This window comes from Callithrix jacchus, chromosome 14 (assembly GCF_049354715.1).
Source record: "Callithrix jacchus isolate 240 chromosome 14, calJac240_pri, whole genome shotgun sequence".
Taxonomy (NCBI): domain Eukaryota; kingdom Metazoa; phylum Chordata; class Mammalia; order Primates; family Cebidae; genus Callithrix; species Callithrix jacchus.
The window spans coordinates 105,836,052-105,859,737 of NC_133515.1; the positions used below are offsets into that span (position 1 = coordinate 105,836,052).

At 48.2% G+C, this 23,686-nt stretch overlaps 1 long non-coding RNA gene across 1 annotated transcript; it reads left to right on the forward strand.

The window, feature by feature from the left end:
• Positions 1 to 1,551: 1,551 nt before the first annotated feature.
• On the forward strand, positions 1,552 to 23,067 carry LOC144579353 (uncharacterized). Its single transcript, XR_013526776.1, has 4 exons — positions 1,552 to 1,668; positions 2,157 to 2,260; positions 13,193 to 13,250; positions 16,138 to 23,067. It is a non-coding gene; the product is annotated as an uncharacterized LOC144579353 (long non-coding RNA).
• The last annotated feature ends 619 nt before the right edge of the window (positions 23,068 to 23,686 follow it).

The window sequence follows — 23,686 nt, forward strand, 5'->3', positions numbered from 1 at the left end:
TCTTCACAATCCGCAGATGTTCTAGAACCTGGCAGAATCTCAGGCCTGATGGGATCTGTCCTGGTTCTGGAATGTTTGAGTTTTCTAGAGAAAGGTATCTCAGTTCAGAGATGTCACTCAGGGGTGGGTAAATGACTGCAAGAGAAGGCAAGTCCCCTGCTTCCCGCCCTGCCCGACAGTGCCGCCCCACAACCCCCAACCCAGTGCCCAATGTGCCCAGCCAGTGCTCTCTGCAGGGGATGGAGCTGCAGATCACCCTGCTTCGGGAGGGGAGGGGCAAGGTCACAACACCGCACGGCTGGGCCCTTGGGACCTGACAAGTTCCAAGGACCCACACCTGACCTGCCGACCAGAGCCACTAGGAAGCATAGGGCCCCCTCACATCCAGGTCTCCCCAGGCACCCCTCTGAACCGGCTCCCCTCTTGTCCCCTGTGCAACCAGACTCAGTCCCTTTGCTCATGCCCTTCCCCTTCAAGGAATGCTCTCCCACTGGGAAAAGCCTAAAAGACGGCAGCCCCACAAGACTGGTGAAATGGTAACCGGGGCTTACGGTGCATTTCTTTTTTTTTGAGACGGAGTTTCGCTCTTGTTACCCAGGCTGGAGTGCAATGGTGCCATCTCGGCTCACCGCAACCTCCGCCCCCTGGGTTCAGGCAATTTTCCTGCCTCAGCCTCCTGAGTAGCTGGGATTACAGGCACGCACCACCATGCCCAGCTAATTTTTTGTAATTTTTAGTAGAGACGGGGTTTCACCATGTTGACCAGGATGGTCTCGATCTGTTGACCTCGTGATCCACCCACCTCGGCCTCCCAAAGTGCTGGGATTACAGGCGTGAGCCACTGCGCCCGGCCTACGGTGCATTTCATCACTTTCGCTTTACAGGCATATGCCTACCTCACTAGCTGTGCTAATAGGTCGGATTTTAAAGTAACAGAATAGTCACCTGTGAAACCAGCGCCCAACCTGAAAGCTAGGCCTTAGTTAGCAAGGGCTGACACCAGCTGTGGCCCACCCCGTCCCACTCCCTCCCTGCCTTCTCCAAGACAGCCGTCACCCTGAATCCCGTGTGCCTCACTTCCTGGTTTTCTTCTTTCTTTTTTGAGACAGGGTCTTTCTCTGTCACCCAGGCTGGAGGGCAGTGGCAGAAGCACAGCTCACTGCAGCCTCGACCTCCCAGGTTGCAGCCGTCCTCTTGCTTCAGCCTCCTAAGTAGCTGGGACTATAGGCACATGCCATCACACCTGGCTAATTTCTGTAGTTTTTGTAGAGATGGGGTTTTGCTGTATTGTCCAGGCTGGTCTTGAAATCCTGGGCTCAGGTGATCTGCCTGCCTCGGCCTCCCTAAGTGCTGGGATTCCAGGCGTGAGCCACTGCTCCTGGCCTGTTTTCCTTTCTGTCCTCTCATCTTACCTGCTCCTTGGAGTCCTAAACTGTGTATATTATATTTGACTTCTCTTTGCCTTCGAGAGAGGGTGTCATGCTCTGCGTATGCTTTTGGGACTTGTTTTTCTCACTTAGTAGCACGTTTCTAAGTCTTGTCCGTATTGCTAGGGTGGCTCTGCTTCCTCTCTTTGGACGCCCTCTGATGCTCCATGGTGTGAACACACATGTCCACTGGTTCTTCTGTTGGAGGGCATTTGAACGGTCCTGCTGTGAACATTTTTGTGTAAGAATTTTCTAAAGTGTATACGTACCAGCAGAATTGCTGGGTCACAGTGTACGGGAAGGTTCCCCTGGGGGGTGTTCAGCTGTTTTCCTGAGTGGGTGACTCACTTCCATGGATGACAGATAGACAACCCAGGCACCTGCCTCTTCCCCAGCACTCGGCATTGTCAGCCTCTTCCATTTGTGCCACTGCAGTGGGGCTCAAGTGGCGTCTGCTGTGTCCTGTTCCATTTCCTGCACATCTGTGCTCCAAGGACCAGTTCATGAATGACCTTGCCCAAGAAGCACTCTGTGACCAGCACACCCATCGCCACTCACAGTTTGATGCTTTCTGCCACCCGCCCCATGGGGTTCTTCAGCTTTTCACATCAGGGGATATCACGTTTTTTTCTCCTAACCCTACCACCGGGGGCAAGCACAGTGTTGTACGTCCTGGATCCTCCAGTCAATGACTGCTGTCTGAATGAGGCGCAATTCTTGTTTATACAGATCAAGGAAGTCACACGCCATCGGTGAGGGAGGCAGCAGAGTGCCAGAGGCCCTGGGGAGAGGCAGCTGGGTCGAGAGCTCATGAGCAGGTCGTAGCTCGCCAGGTGAGACCCTAATTAGCCACTCTCTGAAGGCCTCGCTGCCGCAGCTGTTTGGAGTGTGACTTCTCCCGCAGGCTGGGAGCCAGGCCTCTGGGGGCTGAGCCGTGTCATGGGTCAGCTGATGTTTTGTCTGGAAGGTACAGACTTGGCCTTCTGTCTGGAGGGGATCAAATCACCAGCTCGTGATGAGGCCTGCTCTGGTCACAGCATCATCTTCACACACATTGGAAGCTCTTCCAGTGAGTACCAATCTGTGACTACAGGGGCATGGCCCCACCCCACATGCCAAGACACCTATGTGCCATGTGCCAGGCCAGACAGGGGCTGCAGTAGCCTGCCAGTGTGGGGTCCGGGGACTTGGGCAGGGATGCAGGGCACTGCTGCTTATTAGTGCCTGCCTGGCGAGGGCTTTGCCTCTCAGAAGGAAGCTGGAGGCTGCAGGGAGACCAGGACTTGGTCAGGAGGCCTAAGCCCCACCCTGCTGCTTGCCCCGGTTAACTGGAGGCTTTTTGTCAAGTGTCTCTGTGTTCCACTGGAGGCTGAGCCAGCCGCCCTTCTGTGGCCCAGGTCCAGAGCATGTGACAGAAAACTGGTGGAGAGGCAGAGAGTGGCCGTTCAGATTTTGCTCCCCTAAACCTGTGCTCCTCTATGAGAGTTGCTGGGCTTCTGCCCCAGCCTGTTTCCCACATCTCCCTGCAGCCCCAGGAAGCACAAACAAGCGTCCCCCAGCCCTGGACCAGGCCTCTGCTGTTGATCTAAGCAGCGATCCCTCCCCTTGCCACAGATCTGCACATTTTCAAGGTGTGTTCCCGTCCAGGATTCCATCTCATCTGCCCCACGTTTGTTTATCACAAGCTTCCTTATGGGTTCCCCGTTGGTGTTACTTCTCTGGTGTTCATTGCTTGACCTCGGACACGATTCTCCTCCTTGGGCCCATCCCTCTTCCTGTCCTGAGGACTGGCACCTGGCAAGTCAGCCAGGGGGTACTCAGGACATTTTCGGTGCCAAGCGAAGGGACCTCGTGTCCCAAGAACACAGAAGAGGCTGAAGTCATCAGGCACACAGTGGACAGCTGTTCTGTGGTTATCTGCTCCCTCTATTCTGGGCGCTCCTGAATGCTTTCATCCATTTAAGGAACATTTACTGCACAGTGGGAGAGGATGCCAAGGATACCAAGGATGCCAAGAGACTGGATGCATGGTCTTACCCTCAACGGGCTTGCCAAGTACCGGGGGAGACTTCTATCCAACTGCTGTGACGTTGGCCATGAAGGGTATGGGTTTGGTGGCCTCTGCACAAAACGCCTGTGCTTGGCAGGGAGATGGGCCTAGCTCTGCTACTGAGCAGCAATGTGGCATTGGCCAACCATCCTATCCTTCTGCATCCTTCTCTATAAAGGGCAACACAAGACCTGTCATATACCACCTGCCTGCATGGGTTCAGGTGTTTCTCAGTCATTACTGCAGTGAATTCTCACAATGTCACAGATGGGAAAACTGAAGCTCCAGTAAGCAAGTAGCTTGCCCCGTTCACTCAGTAAGTGGCAGCGGACGGAGCTCAGTCTAGTGATGTTTGGCTTCTAAACCCCAGTTCTTTCCATTCCTGGATTCTGCACCACAGGCGTGTTGAGAAGGTTGAAAGAGATTTTTCATTCAAAATGCCCAGGACCAAGCCTGGGTCGAAGCAGGGTCCTGGTGAGAAGCAGCTCCTGTGATCCCGGAGGATGTGTCCTCCCTTCACCCATCACTCCCCCAACAGCACCATGCACCTCCCGCATGAAACATGGGGGCTGATTTTCTCCTTGCAGTGATGAGTCCATGCGCCCGCCTGTGTGTTTATGGGAAATAGCTCACTCTGCGTCTTTCATCTCTAAGGACCCATCATGTTTGGCAAGCAAGCTCCCAGATGCAAGGCCAGGTTCTCTCAGCTAAACAAAGGAGAGGAAATTATGCAGGAAATTCTCACAAAGAAAGCAATTACTGTGGTCTGACGTCGATGGGCTACTGCAGCCAACATGGGGCCTTTTTGTCTAAATTACCTGAGGGATGTGTCTGCATACAACCCAGGCGTGCTCGGTTACTTTTCTGACGGGCTCTTTCACCAGGGGTGTCCGTCCTCCCTCACCCTCCTCCCACACACTTGGGGCAGCAGGAACGTGGGGGGTCAGGCCTGAGCCGGCAGCTTCAGTTCTCCTGTAAGGCACACGGCTGCCTGGGGAAGTGGGGAAATGCCTAGAGTCCCTCCTCATCCCCAAGACTTCTGTGGTTGTGCCAGCGGTGGGGTCTCTCTCTTTTCCTTTCCTGGAGTCTTTTGCCCCCTGCTGTGGTTCCCCTGGCTCTTCTGACCACCCCAGGTGGCCATTAACTAATCCCTCTTGGGGAGGATCCCAACCCAGACATTTCAGTAGCAATAAAGTTGCTTACATTGGCTTTTACACCCAATATCTCACCTAATCTGCATGATAGCACTGTAAGGCAGGTATTAGCATCGCCAATTTAGATGAAAAAAATGACAAAGAGAATGGGTTTATCCAGGTCACCAGGCCAGTGAGGGCAGAGCCAGCACCAGAATGGGGAGGAAACCCAGGGCTTGGCTTCCTGGCTCCCGGGCTGCTTCTCCCTCCACCACCTTGTCCTAGACTGTATGAAAAAGCAGCAAAGACCCGTGAAAAAGGGAATTTTTAGTGGAGGAATTTCCGGCCCCCATGAGAAGTCATGGGGACGTTGCTTTTGGATGTGCGAGCCCTTCCAGAAACTTGTTAAATTATTCCTTCCAGGCAGCTGCCTTCTCTCAGGGTGGAGTTGGGTGGGGGCACAGGTCTCGTGTCACCTCCTCCCCAAACAAGATACCATCTCTTTGTGGGGCTTTGGAATCCGGGCAGTAATTGGAGGTGCAGATAGAAATCCACATGAGCTGGATGTGCGTCCTGACAATAGCAACCTTGTTTGACATCTTCCGGGGTGGAGGTGCTGTGCTAAGATCAAAGCTTGGCAGCTGAAACCTTGATAATTAGAGCCGCGGAGCACCTTTTCACAAGGATTGTAAAGGCTTTTGCAAACATTAATTAATGTCCCCACCCGGTGAAGAAAGAGTAACCTATTTTCCAAGCACATCAAGGGAAGGCCTAGGCAATATAAGGCAGTGTCCTCACTCCTTACCGCATCCTGAGTCAGCCTCCCTTCGCTTTCTGCAGTCACCCCGAAGCAGCCTGAGTCACCCAGCGAGTCCCGCTGCCTTGAGCTGTGCTGTCCAGCTGCTGCTCCCTTCCACCTTCCACACTCAGGAGAGATTTCAGTCCCAGCTTGCCTCTTTGTATAGAGACCCTGGAGACAAATGTATAGGGTTGGGCTTCTTCTACCCCCCTACCCTTTTCCTTTATTTACTTATTTAGAGATGGAGTCTCACTCTGTTGCCCAGGCTGGAGTGCAATGGCATGATCTCAGCTCACTGCAACCTCTGCCTCCCGGGTTCAAGTGATTCTCGTGCCCCAGCTTCCTGAGTAGATGGAACTACAGGCATGTGCCACCAGGCCCAACTAATTTTTGTAGTTTTAGTAGAGACAGAGTTTCACCATGTTGGTTAGGCTGGTCTTGAACTCCTGACCTCAGGTGATCCACCTGCCTCAGCCTCCCAAAGTGCTGGAATTACAGGCATGAGTCATCACGCCTGCCCCCTTTCCTTTTATTTGTTCCTTGTGCAGTCACAGGTGGGGAACTTACGCTATCCATCCGCCTGGGTGCTGGAAACGGTGAGGGCTTGGAGATGTAGTGACATTCGTGTGGTTTCACTGCTAAATGAATTTCTCCTGGTTATTGTGTCTCTCAGAGAATGATCTTCTTTTCTATGTCCCTCACCCTCAGTCTCCTCCAAAGCTGAAGAGTCTAAAATTGTGACAAATGCACTTTGTAAACTGTAAAGTGTCACACAGGTGTCAGTTTCACTGACTGTCCCCCCGCTTTTAGCAGATTTACTTCTCAATTCTTTCTGCTGTGAACCCGTGGAATTGCATGGTGGTTTAAGACACTATAAAACAGTACACTAGAGTAAAAGAAAGAAATATGAAAGGACAACACTAAGAGTGAAATGTTTTAGAAAGCGGCTGCCTGTGCGGGGCCAAGTGACTCGCTGCCTGGAGGGCTTCTTGTGACATTCCTGTATTTAGGCTTTCCTGACGTATCATTTGTTCCCTCCTTCCACAAGTGTCTGTGGAGTGTTCTGAGGGGCTGGGCCGAGTCAGGGTAGGGTGATCAGACCCAGAACACACCTCTCAGCCTCAGTAGACAGAGGCCAGGAGTTACCTGTGGTCAATGTTGCATTGGGGGTTGGGGTGGGGGGAGATGGGCGCTGTCTTCCCTTTCCCTATTTTCTAAATTAGCGGATCTCTCTCCCGTGGCTTTTCCACCTCGCTCCAGTGAGTTTAAATGTGCTGAAAGCTCAGGCCCAGGCTCTAATTTTCAGGTCCTGACCATTTTCGATAATAAGCTGAAAGGCTCTTTCAGATTTCAGTCTCTTCGTGAGGAAAAAAGCCAAAGCTAAACAATTCCTAAAATGGTGAACCGGGTCTCTTCTGTCCCCCAGCAGCCTGCTGGGCCGTTCACCTTTGCTTTCAAACGTCTAGTTCTGAGGCAGATACGACGCTCTGCACCCTCTAGCTTGGCTCCCTCAGGCCTGAACGCCCGACACCCACAAGAAAAAGGAAGACAAGCTCTTCTCCATCTCAGTACCACTCACCGTCAGAGATCTGAGCTGCTCGGCCCTCTTCCCTTGCCCCGGGATCCCTTTCTGCCCTGTTTCAAAGCCTCCTGCCTTTGGACCTCATCAGGTGGCCACCTGTCCCCTCAGCCACATATGTGGCTTTGACTTTCACTCACCCCTTGGTCACAGTCCCAGTCTCCATCTGGGCTGAGCTGACCTGGGTGGATGCCCCGCCCAGCTAGGGGCTCACCCAGCAATGTGTCACCCCACACCTGCCTGCTGGGCAAGTGGTACCAGCTCACACATGCACAGATCTGCCCACTTCTCTCGTGGTTCTCTCTGCTCAGCACTGGCTGACTTCCTGGGAGCGGCATTACTCTCCTTCGCCAGCGCCCAGCCCTGGCTGCTCTCACTGGACAATGGAGAGGAGGCTTGAACCCTAACCACTGAATTCCACCTCCGTTTCCAACCGGCTGCATGGACTATTCCCAGAAGCTTCCTGGAATAAACCCTGACTGCATCAAAGGGAGTTTACAAAACAGGGTCAAAGCTTCATACAAATTGGATCTTTCTTGTCATATTCAACTAAAAAGCAGAGCCAAGAAGCCAGGGTAAAGCACCGTGGGCACAAAACATTGCCTCAAGGATGCGATTCCCTGCAAGCCTGGGCCCTGGAACTGTGGTTGTAACCTGAAAGCAGTTCTATGTAACAGCCGCTGAAGCAAGCTGCTGAAATCAGCACCATCACCCACCAAGCAGTGTTTGCCAGGGCCCCCCAAACTTGACTACTGCCAAGGAACTTTCTTTCAAAACAAAACACTACATTTCTCCTTTTCGTAAAACCTCCAACCTCCTCTGTTCTTTGGACATACCAAAGACCACTGGCTGTGTGTATGCTCCAAATTGCAGTTCTTGCTTCCAAAATAAAACATGTTAAACTTAGAGATTTATCTCTAGTTTTTCTGAGATGAAGTCTTGCTCGTGTTGCCCAGGCTGGAGTGCAATGGCACGATCTTGGCTCACTGCAACCTCCGCCTCCTGGGTTCAAGTGATTCTCCTGCGTCAGCCTCCCGAGTAGCTGAGATTACAGGTACCTGACACCATGCCCAGCTAATTTTTTTGTATTTTTAGTAGAGACAGGATTTCACCATATTGGTGAGGCTGGTCTGACACCCCTGACCTCAGCAACAGTGAAATACTGGAAGCCTCCTTTCAGTAATGATATTAGCTAGCATCTATGCATGCTTACCTGCATCAGGCAGGGAGATATCATGGAAGTCTCATAAGAACCCTTTTGAGGGAGATTCTGTGATTATCTTTTCTTCACGTGTGAGAAAACAGGGGCCTAAAGAGGTTTGGTAAATAACCCAGAATCACACTGCTTGTGAGAATGTGTGGATGCAGCCGGGGAGTTCAGCCCCTGCCATGCCGAGGACCAAACTGTCTTGATCTGTTTCATTTCCAGCGCTTTTTCTCCTTGAAGAGAACTTACTAGGACCTATTTTCATGGCACCCTCTGCAGGGGCAATTCACTGACGTATCTGAAGGCTTAACACCATGGAAGAACTAGTTGGGAGTAAAGGGATGTAGCCCATCCTATGGAGCTGGAGTGGTGCCGGGTGAGAGGAGGGCTTGGGAGCCCTTCAGATCCTTCTGCGTCAGTGACTGTCTTTCCGTTCTCTCCTCTAAGGGCTGGTAATGATTAGATTCTCTGGGAGCAGACATGGAGTGGCATGAATCTGGATCCTGTCTCATCTCTGACATGTGTCACCTGTGGAGCATCTGAAAATCACCTCTTTAGTCTGGGCCTCAGTTTTCTCATCTGTCAAATAGGCATATAATTTGTCCATGGGGCATTGTATGGAGCAAATCCAATGCGTTGTAAGGGTAAATGACACGAACTATTAGAGCGCTCAGTGGACTAGTACATACTGTGTGAATGTCACAAGGATAATGATTTGTTATTGGGTGATTCGTAAGAGGATACTGTTTCAGATGGTATCCCACGGGTGCCCCTTGCCCTTGGTGTTTCTCTATGTACTCGGCCCGTTAGGTAGCTGCAGGTAGGCCAGGGTGCACTTGTTACCTCCCCAAAGGGAAGGAGCAGAGCAGGGTAGAGAAAAATAAGAGGGACCTAGTCAGCTTGTTTTGTTTCCAAAAGTCTAGGCCCTTTCATGGGGAACCTTCTGGGTTGAGGGAGATGCTCCATATGCTGGGTGCTTAAGATCTGTGCATCTTCTTTTTTTCCTTTTTTTGGGATGGAGTCTCACTCTGTCCCCGAGACTGGAGTGTAGTGCCACAATCTCGGCTCACTGCAACCTCCGCCTCCTGGGTTCCAGCAATTCTCCTGCATCAGGCTCCCAAGTAGCTGGGATTAGAGCCACGTGCCACCATGCCCAGCTATTTTTGTATTTTTAGTAGAGACGGATTTTACCATGTTGGCCAGACTGGTCTTGAACTCCTGACCTCAAGTGATCTGCCTGCCTTGGCCTCTCAAAGTGCTGGGATTACAGGTGTGAACCACTGCACCTGGCCACATATTCTTCTATATAAATGACACCTAACAACTCAAAACAAACCCAGGTGCTTAGAGGAACAGAAAAGATTCAGAGCGTAGACAACATATGTAACAGAAAATGTGGGAAGAGAAAAGGTGGTAAAGGGTAAGCCTTTCTTGCCTCCTCCCAGGTGAGGGGTTGAGGGGACAATCAGAATGCAACAGTCAGGTTCTAGAGAGAACAGGCTGAGCCCATTCCCCAGGCTGTGAGCCTCAGGGACACCCCAAATCCCAAAGAAGCCTGGAGGCTCCAACCCTTAGAAGTCATGGCTTCTAGGAGAAGAAATGGTATGACATAACCAGGTGGACTGGGCTTTTGTCCACCTTCCACCACACAGGTGCTGCTGAATCAATGCTCATGGGTCCCAGAGTAACTGAGTGAGAATAACTGAGAGGACACTGACCAGGAGAGGGCCTTGGGGACAAATTGTATGGATGCTTGGTCACAGGTCAGGAGGGACAGTGGAAGTTTCTATTAATAACACAAGTTGATAGTAGCATGTGGAGATGACAGTGAAGATGAGATATCCCTTTCCCAAAGCCTCAGAATGATGTAATTATTGCCTCCATCACCCTAGCCCTGGAGCTTAATTGGAATCCCAGAAAAAAGGAGAGAGGGGAACTCCAATATGACTGAGATTAGTAGTGAATGCCCCAGGAGAGTGGGAGCTAGTAATATAGAAAAATACATATTATTTACATAGTTATGTTTATTTTTTAGTTTTTATTTTTTGAGACAGGTCTCTCTTTGTTGCCCAGGCTGGAGTGCAGTGGCGTGATCATGGATCCTTGCAACCTTGACCTCCTGGGCTCAAGTGATCCTCCCATCTCAGCCTCCCTAGTGGCTGAGACCATAGGTATGTGCCACCATGCCCTGCTAATTTTTTTAGAGATGGGGTCTCACTATGCTGCCCAGGCTGTTCTCCTGAGCTCAAGTGATCTTCCCACCTCCCAGAGTGTTGGGATTACAGGCGTGAGCCACCACACCTGACCTGCATAGTTATATTTGATTTCTGAGAGTTGCACCACTTCACAGAATTTTCTTAGCTATAGTTTCAAATCATGTACTCTTCAGAGAGGATCTCTGCAATGTCCCCAAAGTGCTCTTAGCATGCATACAACTTAATTAATTTAAAGTAGAAGCCTGAATGCTACATGAAGTATTTTGAGCATTAAGAAAGAGGTGTTTCCATTCAGTATGTTTGCCACCTTAAAGTCTTAGTAATGGCATTCTGTATTTCTTTGTGACACTTGCTTCAACCTAACACAATGGTTTTATAATCTAGGACTTTGAGGACTGCGTATTATTGCCCTAGATTTTCTTAATTAATGGAAGTATCTTGGAACATTTGTTTCCTTTATAGGAGCATCCTTTCTTTTCCTATCCCAAGCCTCTCTCAGGAACCATTGCTGAACTTGTCTTCCTGATGGAGGGCTGATGACCGATGATGCCTGCTGGCTGCCTGCTGCAGTGGCTGGGCTGGTTTCCAGCTGCCAAAGACCCTTCTTCAGCACATGATGTTGGCCGATGTTAGTGTCAGGAGAACTGAGCATGTGACAGGAGAATGATGTAGGGGCAGCTGGATCAACCATTAGTGAATCTTGCAAAGGTCAAAAACAAACACAGAAACGGGGCCGAATCAATTAGAAGTCTTAGTCACATGAACGAAACCAACCGACGGCAAAAGATCCAAGCCAAACACCAAGATCAGGGGCATGGCTGGTTGTTTAAAGCAGCTGTGAGTGTGGGTGTCTGTGCTCTGCCTGTGGGGAAGGCACCCACCCACCCTGAATCTGCGTCCTCCCCTTCAAAATGGACACAAATTGCCCCCACCTCCCAGTGTGATTACAAGGGTTAAATGAGGAAGGCACTTTGTGTCTAGAATTAGTTAAGGGATGTGGGAAGTAGAAAAGTTCCCTTCAAAGTTTCCTTTCTTGTTAAAGAATAAATCTTTCTTGCTTTTTGCTAATAACTCTTTGTTGAGCCCTATCCTATGTAGCTGCTAGACGTGCTTACAGGCATGTAGGACATTCTATGTCCTTGTACTTTAACCAAGGTATCTGTGCTGGACGTGCTCACAGGCATGTCCCAGCTTGCAGCCTATGCCCCTTCCTTATTTGGACTTACTTTTTGTTTTCCATTGCTTTTACCTGTTTAAGAAAAGTTTTAAGTTGTTAGCCAATCGGGTTTTAGTTTAAATCATAAAGTCTGGCTCCAACCAAGGGAGATCAGACACAGCAGTAAAGATGACCCCAAGTGAGTAAGGGATACATATGCCTTCTTTTCCTTTGCTTGTTGTATTCTCGCAGCTGGCGAGGGTACCCTTCCTGCAGAAAGTAAAAATCGCTTTGCCGAGAGATCCTTTGTCTCAGTGCTGATTTTTCTTTAAAGCATCAAGCATCTATTTCCAACAAGGGAGGAAGACAATGTGTGTCTAGAACTACCTAAGGATGTAATGGGAATGCCCAGAGCCAAACTAGATTTGTTTTCTGTGATTTTAGGTAGAAAATGTTCAGCCCCTTCCCTTTAGGTGTCAGTTAACCCTTTAGAAGTTCCTCTGGAAGGAGATATTTTGGGGGGTAGCCATTCCAATTGCTTTGGAAAATCTGGTCTTTGAGTGTTTTATTTATGAGAAAAAGGACATCTTATTTCCAAATATCTTTAAGCTTCTGGCTTTTGTTCTCATCCATTCACTCAACACTTATTTTCTCACTGGTCTGGGACCACTGAGCCTCCATTTGGAAAACTGTCCCTGTCCCAGACTCTGACATCCACTGAGTCCTCAACAAGAGGTGGATAGGGAGGCCCAGGCCAGCCATGCTCACTGCTCGATGCCCTTGGAGGGCCAGAGATCTGGCCCATGCTTCAGTCCAGGAGGCCAGCACAGCCCATGTCAGTCAGGAGGTGACTACATACAAATTCTGACCTGCAACATCATGGAGCACAAAGTGGGGATGCCAGGGTCAGATTTAAAGCCCCCGGGCTGTACTTGGAGCCTAAGCCAAGAAACTAAAGGAACCTACTGCTGGGCGTGGGGAGGAGAGGGAAGGTGCCCACACTGAGCATGGACCCCGTGGTCAGCTCCAGGTGTGCCATATGGGAGAGGGTCGGCCTCACCCGGACGCAAGAGATTTGGGGCCACCCCCAGTGGGGAGTCTTGCAACTGATCCTCCTTTGACCCTGACACTGCACTTCTCTGAGGACGAGGCTTCTGATGACCCTACTGCTCCCCCAAAGGGCTGCCTGTTCTCCCCCTAGATCCCTCTTTTCCCGGGGCTTTTCCTGACACTAGTCTGCATGCCCAGAAACCTGTCGGCTACCATCAGCCTCATCCCTGTTTGGACAAATTCCCAGGATCCTGGTTTTGTTCTGACTAATGAGACTTTGTCTTGTCCCCTGTGGACAGATTTCCAGGCGTCAGATCCTCCAGTGAGCCCGTGCCTCCTGGACCTGCTGCCAGGGCCGTCCTGGATTCACAGTCCCACCCCACTGCTCCACGTTGGTGATGTCTTCCTCGCGCGTCCCATTAGTCCCGTGCACAGAGCTGGCTGCTCTTGCCCTTTATGGCTTTGAATGCAACTGTAAATCTGTGCTTATTATTCAGGTCTTTCCTACTAAACCGTCTGCTTCCTGAGAACAAGGGCTAATGTCAATTCTCTTTTCTTCACTGTTGATTTCTTAGGGCTGAGCACAAAGGACATTTGTCAAATGATTGAATGGATAATCACGAGTACATGAATGTACGTACACCCTTATTTTCTAAAACGTAATGTTAGGCAGCTTCCTTGCACATCTATTATTTTCCTTGATTCTTGGACAACCAAGGGTTAGAATTCTTTAAAGACAAGAGAAGAGGGGCCCAGAGTGTTCATGAGTCCACAGGCCTAAGGCTACACAGCGTGGACTGGCCATTGTAACCTCTGCAGGCAAGTCTTGGGTGTGGGCAGACACACACACACAAATACACATATGACATACACACACATAAACACATACACACATGCACACATACATATACAGACACACATACATAAACCCATGTGCATACACACATACACATACAGACACACAGACACACACACACACACACACACACTGCATGTGCACGTGGAGAGGATGGAATGGGCCAAGCACGTGTGCAGGCCACTATACTAACCATAGCTGCAGTCCTGACCTTCCCCAGGGCGCTGGAAGACGCTTGCGGAGCGGGAGGCCGCGCTTGACATTCCTGCCATTTCGGTGTCCACAAACCATGGTGACCACATGATCACAGTCCCGGAACAGTCCCTGGGGCTGCTGGACAGGCTGAAGTCTTGCTGGGGAAGTTTCTGAGCACTTGGAGGGGGGGCCCTGCCAGTCCCACAGCCTCCCTGGGGGCTTCCAGGCTCCCCGTGCTGCTGTGCCACCCGTTCCCCACTCAGTCAGCCAGACCTTCCCTCTGACTGATCACCAAAAGGCCATTTTCCATGTCTGCATCTCACACCACTGTGCGGGTAGAACCCTCTTCTTTGGGGATAATGGGAAAGTCCATGTGGCTTAAGTCGCTGTCTCTGTCCTGCTTGCCCTCTGTGAAGGCGGCATGGGTGGTCTTTAGCTCCTGGCCCTCGGGCTCCTGCTGCCACCCTGAGCCCCTGCCCCCACCCCTGCCACTGCACCGTGCCCTCCCGCTCTACACCTGGCTGGGGAGGCAGCGGAGCCGGGGCGGGGGAGGGGAGCTGGCCAGACCGTCCTGCCTGGACCATTCCCTTCCCATTGCCCTGTGGCTGGGTGGGCCCCCTCGGGCAGGCCGCTGAATGGAACTCCACAGGAGAGATGCAGGCTCAGGAGGGAGCAATGGCTCTGATGGGACCCCCGCTGGAGGAGACCACCGTGGGGCTGGGTGCTGTCTGCTTTTGCCACCAAGGGAAACCCTGCCTCTCTGTGGGCCCATCTGATTCACCAGTGTGCGGAGGCCCTGGCCCAGACACCCCCAATCCCCTCCCTTGGCGATGCTAACAGGATTCTCCCTTTCAGGAAATGGGGAGACCAGCAGGGTGTCTGTCCTGTCCAACACATGTCTGTGCCCCCACTTCCTTCTGAGTTCCTTTTCCTCTCCTCCCTGACTTCAGAGGTCACTCTCTAGGGATCTGACCCTGATGCTGGGGCTTCCTTTCTCTATCTTCCTGCAGAGCTATTTGCACTGTGAGGGTGGGCCCTGTGCAGCCTGCAAGCAGGCCCTGGGGTGGGTCTGAGGCCCTGGTCAGGCCTCCTGTGGGGCTGGCTGGGTCCCTCAGACCCCTCTGGATGGGGTAGGCCTACTTAGGAGATGCGTACCCCACTCCCCCATCAGCTGCCTCCTCTTTCTGGCCCTGAGAGCTTCTCTACAGGGTGGGGGCAGCAGAGGCCATGCATTTCCCGGGCTCAGTACACTGTGGGCTTTTTGGAGACTGTTTGTTATTTCGCTTCCTGGAAGTTCTGCCAAGTGCCCTCTGGCCTCCAGAGCAGCGGGGCAGGTTCAGCTGAGGATTCTGAGCGCTGCTGCCACCCTCCCCAGAATATCAAGCAGGCCTGGGCAGCACTTCCCGGTTTCTCAGCCGTCAGCCCCACTGGGGTGGAGTGGTGGCTGGGTGGTAGCAGGGGTGTCATCAAGGGTAAGGTGTGTGTGTGTGTGGAGGGGCCAGGGGCAGGGGCACTGGCCTTCCCAAACCCAGACCATGCCAGGGCAGCATCAGGGCCACAGGTAGGGACTGGATTCTGGCCACTTGCATGGTTTCAGCCTGCAGGGTTTAAAAAGGCATGAATGACAGGAAGAACAAACAAATGTTCACTCTTTGGAAATGGGCAGTGCCACCTCGGCGCCCCCCTGTCTCCACCCAGCAGAGCCCTGGGGAGAGCTGGGCACGCTACACTATCACCCGCCAGTGCCAGTGTCCTCCTGCCCCAGCTCCCCTCACTGCAGAGAAGGATATCCAGGTCCCCAAAGCAGCGCAGTTCCCCAACGTTTCCCAATGTAGCTTTCATATCTGTGCCAAGTCTTCATCCTACTCTTCAACGTATCCATGCTCACTGTTCTGTAGAAGGAATGTTTTCAGTCACTGACCAGTGAATGTACCGGTTTCAACGCAAATATTTGAGTGAAGCTAACCCCTCAGGAAGATACACATTCATTCTCTGGCCCAGTGCCCCAGATCCGCAGGGCACACAAATATCCTCCTTTGAGAAGCAAGAAAAGAACATATAGTATTATTTTCTTTAGAAGTGTCAAGAATCACCATATTCCACCTACTTCTGCGGGTATCATTATTCATACCCACTTACTGTACAAATCTGTACGTACCACCAAGTCTCCCATGCATCATTTTCTCTTGCTGCGGAGGGACTCTGGACCACTGGTTTTCAATGTACAGCTGCAGGTGGGGAGCATGAGTGTGAATTCTCCCATTAGGGTGGGCCTGCTTTCAGCAAATATTAGTCATGTACACACCAGAGCGGGAATGAGAGACTTCAGGGAGATGGGTTAAGGGTTTGAACTACATGCCCCTTAGGATGTCCTCCAACTCTCACGAGGAGGACTTTAGGGTCGCAAAGAGTTACCAAGAGTGTGGGGGCAGGAGCCCCAGGCTGCTGGGTAACCGTGTACTTCTGCAGCTTCACAGCAGGAACCCAGCTTCCTGTTGGGAGGAAGCCAGCAAACCCTTGAGATCCTGCTCCGGCGCCGCGCAGCTCCCAAAGCCACCGATCCACATGGTAGGTGTGCAGAGTTCCAGCCAGGGTCTTAGTGCTCAGTAAATGTTTGGTCAACCTGAACCTGAATCCAGTAGTCAGGTGACACTGTTGGGCATGAGGCGGGAAGAAGGGCTGGGTTTCGTCTGAATGACTACTCAAGCGGCATTTGCAGAGTCACTGCTGGGAAGTCAGGTCCACCAGGGGCAGGTGGCGGGCACATGACAGTTTGTGTGGGCAGACGTGGGGACATGAGGTCCTGGCACATTGGCTCATGTGCAGGGTACAGAGGGCCAGGCAGATGTGGGGAAGAGGAGGCTGGGTGGGGGCGGGGGCAGGAGCCGGGCCGTGGAGGCCTGGTGCTCATGTGCTTGGAGTTTGAGCTCATCCTGAAGGTTCTGAGATGCCAGCGGCAAATTTTAAGTGGAGAAATTTTATGGCTGGATTTTAGTTCAGGATGAGCCCCTGGCTCAGTTTGAAGAGAATGAATCAGCGGGAAGGAACACCAGGGGCACGATGCCAGCTACACAGGTGTTGCAGCAGCACAGGTGAGAGACGGTGGGGGCTTCAAAGGTAACCAAGGCTTTTGTCTTACAGGAAAAGAGGCCTCAGAGTGGGTGTTACCGTCAACACCCAGGACTGGTGCAACACATCTCTTTGATATTATTCGGTTCCTTCCCTCCCTCCCTCCCTGCCTTCCTTCCTTCCTTTTTCTTTTTTGAGACAAAGTCTCATTCTGTCACTAGGCTGGAGTGCAGTGTGATCACAGCTCACTGCAGTCTTGAACTCCTAGGCTCAAGCTGTCCTCCTGTCTCAGCCTCCTGAGTAGCTGGGAATACAGGCTGGTGCTACCATGCCTAACTAATAATATTATTTCTCTAATTCAATATGACTTTTTTTTATGAGAAAGGATGGTGGGGTTATTGTTTTTAATTTTTAAAATCTTGGAAGAGTGCTGGTTCCCTTCCTTCTTAGGTGGAGAAGAAAATCGTGAATACCACGGCTCTAACCTCTACTCTCTAGCCATGATAAGCCAGGGACAAACTGCTGTGTCCCTCAGGGATTATATCACAGTCCAGAGTTAAAATTTAACTTATCAGTGTAGCTGCAAGGCTAGCTCTCAGTTTCCCCAGCCAAGATCTCCTGATTTGCCTCATTCCTAGGAGTACCTGGGGCTTAACACATTCTCCCATGGAAGTTCAAGAGAACTGCAAGATTCAGGTCCATGGGGGCTGCACACTTCTCAAACCAGAAGTAATATGAGGCAAAGACCTCAGAGCCAGGGACCCCTGGCAACCTCACCTTAGAGCTCAAGAGGTAGACTGAGACTCCGCTCTGCGAAGGCAGGGACCTTCCCACAGTCACGGCGAATCTCCAACACCCAACACGGTGCCCGGGGGCGATGAGCACTTACAGATAATGGCCAGATGAATGAATGAATAAACCACTTGCCTAGAAAATCAATCAACGTAATTCATATCCACAGACAAAAGGAAAACCTCTATGATCATCTCAATAAATGCAGGAAAAGTGCATGACAAAATTCAGCTTCCATTTATGACAAAAGCTCTCAGCCAGATAGGAACTGAAAGAACTTGTTTGACCTCGAGCTATTGTACTAACATCAGACAGGGTAGACGGTAAGTCAAGAAGCATTATTAGAGATAGACAGGCATCATCATTGCCAAATATTCAATTCAGCAGGAAGAGGTAATAATTTAAAAATGTGTGTGCTCCTTAATAACATAGCTTCAAATATATGACGCAAACATGAACAGACTGCAAAGGGAAATAAACAAATTCATAATCATAGTAAGAAAATTTAAGAAGTCCTTCAGTAAACAGTAGAATAAATAGGTGAACATCAGAACAAATACAGGTGACATGAAAAATCCATTTAACAAACGTGATCTAGATGACATAGAATGTTGAACCCTAACAGCTGCAGGATACTCATTGATTTCAAGTGCATCCGGATCTTTCTATAAAATGTAATCACGCACTAAGTCATAACACAAGTATTTTAAGATGTTGAAGAATGTAAATCACTCAGACTCTATTCTTTCATTATCAAGCTAGAAAATAACAACAAAAAGATGACTGTAAAATCCCAATGTGTTTGGAAATTTAAAAATACACTTCTAAACAAACCACAAGCCAAAGATAAAATGACAATGGAAATTAGAACGTATTTTGAACTGAATTAAAATGTAAATATAATTTGTGAGGTGTAACTGAACTTATGCGTACAGGGAGATATATTGAAGAAAAGTCTAAAAATAAATAATCTAAGAAGTTAGAGGCTGGACATGGTGGCTTATGCCTATAATCCCAGCACTTTGGGAGGCTGAGGCAGGCAGATCACTTGAGGTCAGGCATTATAGACCAGTCTGGCCAACATGGTGAACCTATGTTCTACTAAAAATACAAAAATACAAAAAATTAGCTGGGCATGATGGTGGGCATCTGTAATCCCAGCTACTTGGGAGGCTGAGGTATGAGAATCGCTTGAACCCAGGAGCCAGAGGTTACGGTGAGCGGAGACTGCGCCATTGCACTCCAGCCTGGGCAACAAGAACAAAACTCCGTCTCAAAACAAAACAAAATAAAACAAAAAACAAATGAAAAAACCCAAAACACAAAAATTAGCCGAATGTGGTGGCGGGCACCTGTAATCCCAGCCACTCGGGAGGCTGAAGCAGGAGAATCGCTTGAACTCGGGAGATGGACGTGGTGCTGAGATCGCACCACTGCATTCCAGCCTGGGCGACAGAGTGAGACCGGTCTCAAAAAAAAGAAGTTAGAAAAAGGACTACAAATTAAATTCAAAGAAAGTAAAAGAAAATAAATAGTAAAAAGATGAGTAGATTTTCATGAAATATAAGACAAATTTACAACAGAGGATGAACAAAACCAAAATTGGTTATTTGGAGACACTAATAAAATAGATAAATTCCTGATCGGCTGATTAAGAAGAACGGAGGTAGCACAAATAACAGTGTCGGGAGTGAAAATCATGCTTGCTAGAGATACTTTGAAGGCATTTTATTTTTTTAAATAAGAGGACATTATTAACAACTTTATGCCAGTACATTTGGAAGTTTTGATGAAATGTATAAATTCCTAGAAAAACAAAAGTTACCAGAACAGATCAAGAATAAATAGAAAATCTAAATAATTAAACACAGCATTTTAAAACCTTCCCATAAAGAATACTCCAGATCCAGATGACTTCTTAAGTGAATGTTAAACAACATTTATGAAAGAAATATCATCAATTTTATGTAACTCTTCTAGAAAACGGAAAAAATAGGAAAGATTCCTCAAGATTTCTACAACACCAGAAAAACCTGATTCCAAAAATTGGATGAGAACATTACAAGAAAGGAAAATTAGAGGCCCCTTTAATTCAAAGAGATAAATGTAAAGATCCTAAATAAAATATAGCAAACCAGACAAAAGCACTATGTGAAAAACGGAATACATCACAACCAAATTGGATTTATTCCAGGAAAGCAAGGTTAATTTATCATTGAACAATTCTTTACCACATTAATGGAATAAGGAAGAAAAATACAATTCTCTCAATAAATGTGGGAACAGTATGTGACAAAACGCAACATGTATTAATAAAAAATTCTTAGCATACTTTTAATAGAAGGGAACTTCCTTAATCTGATAAAAATATATTTATTTTTTAAATCCACAGCAAACGTATGAAGGTGAATTTTTGTAAATTTTCCCTCTAAGAACAGAATAAGACAATGAGACAGATAAACTATTAGATTTAATAAGTGAATTTAGGCCAGGAAAGTGGCTCAAACCTGTAATCCCAGTACTTCGGGAGGCCAAGGTGGGTGGATCACCTGAGGTCAGGAGTTTGAAACCAGCCAGGGCAACATGGTGAAACTCTGTCTTTACTACAAGTATAAAAATTAGCCAGGCATGCTGGTGCCTGTAATCCCAGCTACTCAAGAGTCTGAGACATGAGAATCGCTTGAACCCAGGAGGCAGAGGTTGTAGTGAGCTGAGATCACGCCACTACACTCCAGCCTGGGTGACAGAGTAAGACTCCATCTAAAAAAAAAAAAAGTGAATTTAGCAAAGTTGTGGGAAACAGCCAATTAACAAAAATCAATTGTATAAAACTACAATTATAAATAATATTTTAAAAGATAAAACTCAAACATCAAATCTAACAAAGCAAATAATTTTGTTAGATTTCAATCTAACAAACATCTTTAAGAATTCTATGCTGAAAATGACAAAACATTATTAAAAACATAAAAAAGGCCTGCATGGTGGCTCACGCCTGTGATCCCAGCACTTTGGGAGGCCAAGGCGGGCAGATCACTTGAGGTCGGGAATTCGAGACCAGACTGGCCGACATGGGGAAATTCTGTCTCTACTAAAAATACAAAAATTAGCTGGGCGTGGCGGTGAACGCCTGTAATTCTAGCTACTTGGGGGTGCTGAGGGATGAGAATCTCTTGAACCCAGGAGGTGGAGGTTGCCGTGAGCTGAGATAGTGCCACCGCACTCCAGTCTGGGCAACAGAGTAAGACTCTGTCTCTAAGAGGGGCCGGTGCGGGGGTTCACGCCTGTAATCCCAGCACTTTGGGAGGCCAAGGCAGACGGATCACGAGGTCAAGAGATCAAGACCATCCTGGCCAACATAGTGAAACCCTGTCTCTACTGAAATATGAAAAATTAGCTGGGCATGGTGGTGGGCATCTGTAGTCCCAGCTGCTTGGGAGGCTGAGGCAGGAGAATTGCTTGAACCTGGGAGGCGGAGGTTGCAGTGAGTGGAGATCGCACCACTGCACTCCAGCCTGGCGCCTGGCGACAGAACGAGACTCTGTCTCAAAAAAAAAAAAAAAAATTATATATATATATATGAGAAGACCTAAATAAATGGATGTTTGTGGACTAAAAGTTCAATTATCTCAAGGGGTCAGTTCTCAAATTGATCTATTCCAGTGCAATGCAATCTCAATAAAAATCCAGTTGGTATTTTGCAAAAATTGAAAGGCTGGTTCTAAAAGTTTTATGATAATGCAAAAGGGCTCAAATAACCAAACAACTTTTGAAGAAGAGCAAGATTGAAAGGATTCCTCAACTGGATACCAAGACTTTGGAAAGGTTTCCGGGTGGTATTGACACAGAAGAGGCAAATAGATGATCAGAACGAAGCAGAATGTCCAGAAGACCACACATACAGGCACTCCTGATCAGTGACAAAAGCCCCATAGCAGAGCAGTGGCGACAGGATGGCTTTTCACCAAATGGCAATGGAGAAAATACAGCGAAACTTGGTCACTACCTTACACCACACATAAGAATCAATTCCTTAATTGGAAGGAGCCAGACGCAAAAGGCCATATTTTGTGTGATTCTCACTTGCACGAAAGCTCAAAAATTGGCAAAACCAAGATGTGGTGTTAGAAGCCAGGACAATGGTTACCACTGGGGAGGAGTGATGGGTAGTTGTTGAAAGGACCTCGAGCACAGCTTCTGGGGTTACACGAGCGTATTCACTTTGTAACAAGTCACCAAACTGTACATTCAGGTATGCACATTTTTTCTGTATACATGTTATAGTTTAATTTAAAGTCAAAATTTTTTGACCTTGCCATTTATAGTTTCATAATGGTGGACAAATGATATAATTTTTCTAGCCCTCCTTTTTTTTTTTTGGTAGAATGGGGATTATAATAGTCTCTACTTTGTAGAACGTGAGAATTAAATACCTTTCATAAGTAAGCACTTTGTTCAGTGATGGCCCATACTAGAGGCTTGATAAATGTTTCATGTTATTAGGTGCTAGTGGCAGAACTAGGATTAAAATTAATCCAGACAAGATAGGTTTTCTGTCACATATCCTCTGTCACAGGGCTGCTTATTAGCTGGGCTTGAACGGAATGCTGGAGTTCAATAGCATTTGCTGTGAGTTATCATAGATAGTCTTCACTCTCAACTTTATATTTTGCAAAAGATCAAGGGTATTAACTCCTCCCAATTCTCAGTTCCTATGAGTATACTTCGGAATCCCAAGTACGTTAGTGTACCTACCCCCACTAAAGACGAAAATACACTCTAAATAGTCGATCACCACATCAGAAACTGTTTAGAATTGTTGGCTCCATCAAGGCCCCAAGAGGGAGAAGGACATGTAGCTGACCTGGGGCCTGTGGCCAGGGTTGCCCAGCCACTAATCACCTGTCAAATTACTGTGTTTATAGAACAGCATTGTGTGGCATGGCTCCCTTGAATCAGATTGTAACCAAGACCTCATTAAGCTGCACAAAGAACAAAAAAATTAAAGGACGCATTAGTTCCCGAAAGGAATGTTTGGAAAAGTCCTGAAAGATGAAGCAGCTGAAGAAGGAGCTATGTGTCCTATTAATTAGCACATCAACAGACTTCTGTCCCGTGGATTTGATCACGGTGAATGTACTTTTGGATGTGAATCAGCAGTTCTCGAATCTTAATGAAACCAGTCAGCAAGAGTTAATCACAGCTGGTTCCTGAGCGCATATGTAATTAAATATCCAGCCAAAAGAGAATGTCTTAAAAAGACGGACAGTTTATCACCACACGGCCTTTAAAAAAAATGATCATTTTTAAGAGTGTGAGTTATTTTAAGTATTTTATGATAGAAAATTTTGAAGGCAAACTGTAAACGTATAAGCATGGTATGATGGCAACCACATGGAAATGTTCATACTGGGCAGAAAACCGAAGACATATACAATGGGGAAAATCGCTACGGTATTAGAATAGTGAGGTTACGACTACTGATTAAAATTTTACTTTAATGTTCTTATGTTGTTTGTATTTATTTATTTACTTATTTACAGGGTCTCTCTCTGTCCAGGCTGGAGTGCAGTGGTACAATCTCAGCTCACTGCAACCTCTGCCTCCTGGGCTCACGCGATTCCCTGACCTCGGCCTCCCAAGTAGCTGGGACCACAGGCGCATGCCACTATGCCTGGCTGATTTCTGTATTTTTGCAAAAACAAGGTGTCACCATGTTGCCCAGGCTGGTCTCGAACTCCTGGGCTCAAGTGATCTGTGCCCCCTTGGCCTCCCAAAGTTCTGGGATTACAGGCATGAACCTCTGTGCCTGGCCAAATGTTATTATTTTTTGTTTTATTTTAAAAGAAAACAATCTTTAGAGGGGCACTGGTTTCTTGTTCATCTTTGATGTACATCTTACTGTCCCATACGGAGTCACCTCCAGCATGATTAGCTGATTAGATAACACAGCTAATATTTATGCAGACATTGTAGTTAAAATCTATGGTCAGTGAGTTGAAAGGTGAATCTTCTGGATAAATTGTTCACATTTTTATTTATATTTATTTCTACTCCACCTCCATTGTAAGAGGATATAGAGGCTGGAGAATTTTCTAATATGGATAGTTAATTCTTTTCATATTACCAGTAGCTACATGCACCTGACTGTTAAGTA